Source organism: Phoenix dactylifera, chromosome 11, assembly GCF_009389715.1.
Source record: "Phoenix dactylifera cultivar Barhee BC4 chromosome 11, palm_55x_up_171113_PBpolish2nd_filt_p, whole genome shotgun sequence".
NCBI lineage: Eukaryota > Viridiplantae > Streptophyta > Magnoliopsida > Arecales > Arecaceae > Phoenix > Phoenix dactylifera.
The window spans coordinates 7,996,060-8,000,592 of NC_052402.1; positions in this window are offsets into that span (position 1 = coordinate 7,996,060).

The following is a 4,533-nucleotide window of genomic DNA, read 5'->3' on the forward strand; positions in this document are numbered from 1 at the left end:
ATCCTAGCTTGGAATTGCAAAGGGGCAGGTAAGCCATCCTTTAGGACGTCGTTCAGGAGGTTAGTGTAGGTCCACAGCCCAGAGATCTGCTTCCTCTGTGAGACGCGATTGTCTGGTAACGGACTTCGTCGTGTGCAGCGTCGTCTGGAGGTCGACTGGGAGTCCTATGCGATAGACTCCCAAGGGCTTTCAGGGGGTATTTTGGTATTATGGAAGTGGGGGGTGGCGTCTGTGGATGTCTTCCACAACTGCCCCCAACAAGTTATCATGATTATTACTGAGCCTGATGCGGCTCCATGGGTTTTGTGTGGGGTGTATGCGAGCACTGATTATAGGAATAGGAGAGTCCTCTGGGACGAGATTACTAATCTGGTTGCCCAGGGGTTTCCGACCATGGTGATAGGTGACTTCAATTGTATTCTAAGTGCGAGTGAGAAGAGAGGAGGACGACCCTTTACCGATACAGTAGATCGAAGAGAGTTCCGGGATTTTGTATCTCAGAATGGCTTAGTGGATCTGGGTTTCTCGGGACCGCGATTCACGTGGTGTAATAACCAGTCTGGCATGACTAGGGTTTGGGAGCGGATAGACAAGGCTATTGCGAGCCCCGATTGGATCATCCGATTTCCCACCTACCAGGTCAGACACTTATCCCGTATTGCCTCTGACCATTGTCCACTGTTGTTATCAACAGTTTTGGACTCTGGCCATCATAGCCCTTTCCGTTTTGAGAAGGTGTGGTTGTCCTACCCTCAATCCTGGGATATCGTTCGGGAGGCATGGTCCTTGCCGGTACACGGCAATGCCATGCAGAGGGTATCACGAAAATTGAAACTAACTAAGAGGCGGCTCCGCCGTTGGAACCGCGAGGTTGTGGGAGATATTTTTAGAAAGATGGAAGTGGTAGAGGTTGCCATTAGCAATCTTCAAATCAGAGAAGATCAGGAAGGTGAGCTCCCGAAGGCAGACATGATAAGCCTACGGGGGCTACTTGCTGATCATCACTCGTTGCTACGGCAGCATGAGATCTTCTGGAGACAGAAGTCCAGGGTCCAGTGGATTAGAGAGGGAGATCGGAATACCAGTTTCTTCCACCGGACGACGGTCATCAGGAGGCAGAGGAGCATGATTCGTTCCCTGCGAGATGGGACTGGTCGTCAGGTGGAGGGGGATGCAGAGGTCAGTCAGGTATTGCTAGATTTCTTTCGGTCCAGATGGACGGAGGATAGAGATCCCCGGGATGTCGGCCAGCTCCCGAGGGCAGATACGCAAATCGGAATGTCGGAGAATGCACTCCTGGTTCGACATGTGACAGGGGAGGAAGTGTAGGAGGCGGTCTGGGCCCTTGCAGGGGACAAGGCCCCAGGGCCGGACGGCTTTCCACCTTTCTTCTTTAGGAGATATTGGGGTGTCGTTCGGGTTGCAGTGGTGGAGGCAGTGCGGTATTTCTTCAGTCAGGCAGTGATGCCTGATGATTGGAGAGCTACCTATGTCGCGCTGATACCTAAGCGCCAGGATGCGAGGGAGCCCAGCCATTTCAGGCCCATCAGCTTGTGCACAACCCTTTATAAGGTGGTGGCAAGGATAATGGTGGGCAGGATGAAGCATCTGCTGCCAGGCCTCATTTGCCAGGAGCAAGGTGCTTTTGTGGGGGGTAGGAATATCTCTGATAACGTCATGCTAGCCCAAGAAATGATGTGGGATCTGTGATGGGCCTCTAAGCGAAGAAGTATGATGGCTGTCAAGCTGGACATGGAACGGGCTTATGATAGAATTCGGTGGAGTTTCTTGCGACGCGCTTTGGAGTGCTTCGGTTTTCATGAGACCTGGATTGAGTGGGTGTTGGGGTGTGTCCAGGGGTCGAGATTCTCCATCTTGATCAACGGCACGCCTTCCCCTTTCTTTAGGTCTACTATGGGGCTTAGACAGGGATGTCCTTTATCCCCATATTTGTTCATCATCTGTTCAGATGTCCTGTCTCGGGCTCTGCGGGGTGTTTGTGCTAACCGAGAGCTGGAGGCGTTTGTTCCCGCCTCAGGGTCTCGGTCTATATCGCATCTACTATTCGCAGACGATTGTCTACTCCTGGCCAGGGCGCAGGTAGAGGATGCACGAGTACTCAGGAGAGTATTAGCGGAGTACTGTGCTATGTCGGATCAGAAGGTAAACCTTCAGAAGTCAACAATTTCCTTCAGCCCTAGCACTGAGCATAGGGTCAGACAGGAGATTCGGAGGTTACTTGGGATGCCGGATCAGGACGGAACCTGGAGTTACCTGGGAGTACCCATCACGGGTCGGAGGTTACGGGTGGTGGAGTGTTATGGTCTGGTGCAGAGGATTCAAAGCAGACTGGAGGGTTGGAGGGCATCTTCACTCTCCATGATGGGTAGATTGACGCTGATTAGGTCAGTGCTAGCTTCCATGCCTGTCCACTTCATGGCCAACACAGTAGTTCCGAAAATAGTGCTAATGAGGATTGAGCGGCTACTTCGGAGCTTCCTGTGGGGATCGTATGGAGGGGGTCACGGGATGCATCTAGTGGCATGGGAGAGCGTCTGCCTACCAGTGAGTGAGGGTGGCCTCGGAGTCTTGTCTCTGGTGGAGCGACTTGAGGCGCTGATTGCCCGACATGCAGCTCGATTCACGCTAGAGCCACAGGGTTTCTGGAGTCAGACCATGGCTACCAGATATGGCCGTACTGGCACTGCAGGGGCGATTCGCAGTGGGCGTCGCTGTTCATTCATGTGGCGAGAGATTGCCAGATATCTTTCCATGGTCGAGGAGAACACTAGATGGTTGATAGGCAATGGGCAGAGTATTGATGTGGTTGGTGACCCATGGGTGGGTGCCCTACCCTTGAGACTCTGGCCGACTATAGTTGACATTGAGGCAGTGGAGGGACTGCGGGTCTGTGACCTCCTTGTCCCGGGCGGGGTTGCCTGGGATGTGGTTAGGTTGGGTCACATGTTTGGGGCACACTTGGCTGAGAGGGTTAGGTCCCTTCCGATCCCGGGGTATGTGGGTCCGGATACCCGGGTGTGGAGCACGTCGTGCAGGACCAGAGTGAGGGTGGGGGACCTCTCCCGTGTGCTCCGGCCAGAGCATGAGCCAGGGCTGGAGTGTGCCTGGTTCTGGCGCCTAAGCCTCCATCCGAGGGTCGCACTGTTCTTATGGAAGGTCGCCTGGGGTCGGCTTCCGACAAGAGCAGTATTGAGCGAACGGGGTTTGAGGATGCCCCCAGAGTGCGGGGCATGCGGAGCTGATGAGTCGGTGGACCATGCACTGTTTCAGTGCATATGGGCGAGGGCGGCGTGGTGTGCGGTGGGGCTGCCATGGGATGGTTGGACCCGTGGGGACCAGTTCTTACGAACTATCCGCTGGTGGTCGGGTGACCCATTGACACGCCAAGAGGCGGTTAGAGCGACCTGCACAGCATACCAGATATGGCTGGTCAGGAATGCTCGAACCTTTGTTGAGCAGAGCAAGTCGCCAAGGCTCGTGGCAGAGAGCGCCCGGGCGCAGGCGGCAGAGTTTAGTCATGCTTCCTCCTTAGATGGACTTTTGATAGCTCGGGATATCTGGGGTTCCCCTTCTGCCTCGGCAGCTTCTCACACGGTGTTTTTCACCTGGGAGCCCCCACCCCCAAGCTTCCTCAAAGTCAATTTTGATGGGTCCGTGCTGGATGGTGGCACGATAGGTGGAGCGGGTTTTGTTATTCGGGACCCGACCTCCAGGGTAGTGGCGGCGGGAGACTGTCAGGTATTTGACTGCACGGTTCCTGGAGCGGAGCTGAGAGCTGCCTGGGCAGGTCTTCGACACGCTCAGCATGTGCTCTCAGCTAGATCAGTCATCTTGGAGGGTGACTCGGCTACGGTCATTAGTTGGATCCAGGGGGGTCTGAGAGCCGGTGCTGCCGACCATCCCTTGATCCGCGATATCGGGTTGATGATGAGGGACGGAGGGGTGGTCTAGGCGAAGCATGTGTTTAGAGAAGCCAACGGGGCTGCGGATTGGGTGGCCACGTACGTGGCTAACCATGCCGGTAGTACCTTATGGACTGGGGACGGGGAGCTGCCTCGGGAGCTCCGGGATGTTTTGTTTTCCGATTTTATTGGGTGTATCCGTACACGTGTTGTATAGATCATCCGGTTTAGCAAAAAAAAAAAAAAAAAAAAAGATTATTTGCGCAACCAGGATGTTACATGAACAATGGATTATATCTTCCTTATGAGCATATTATTGTTCTCCAATATTCCCTCTTTCTGATCATGTTAACTTACATGGAATACAAAAATAAGAATTTCTTTCAAAAGAACATGTTGGAAAAAAAGTACTCCTGTTGCCGCTTGTGCCTTTCTCATGAACAACTATTACGTGCTTTACTGCTATATGCCTCATCTAATGGTTATTCCAGTTTAGTCTCCAGATTCTGTGTCTTTTACTTGGGAAGTGCCTCCTACCTGTTACAAGAAAATATGGTTGTACCATTTTAACGACGGCCATTATGTGACAAAATAATATTTTGTCTCTAAA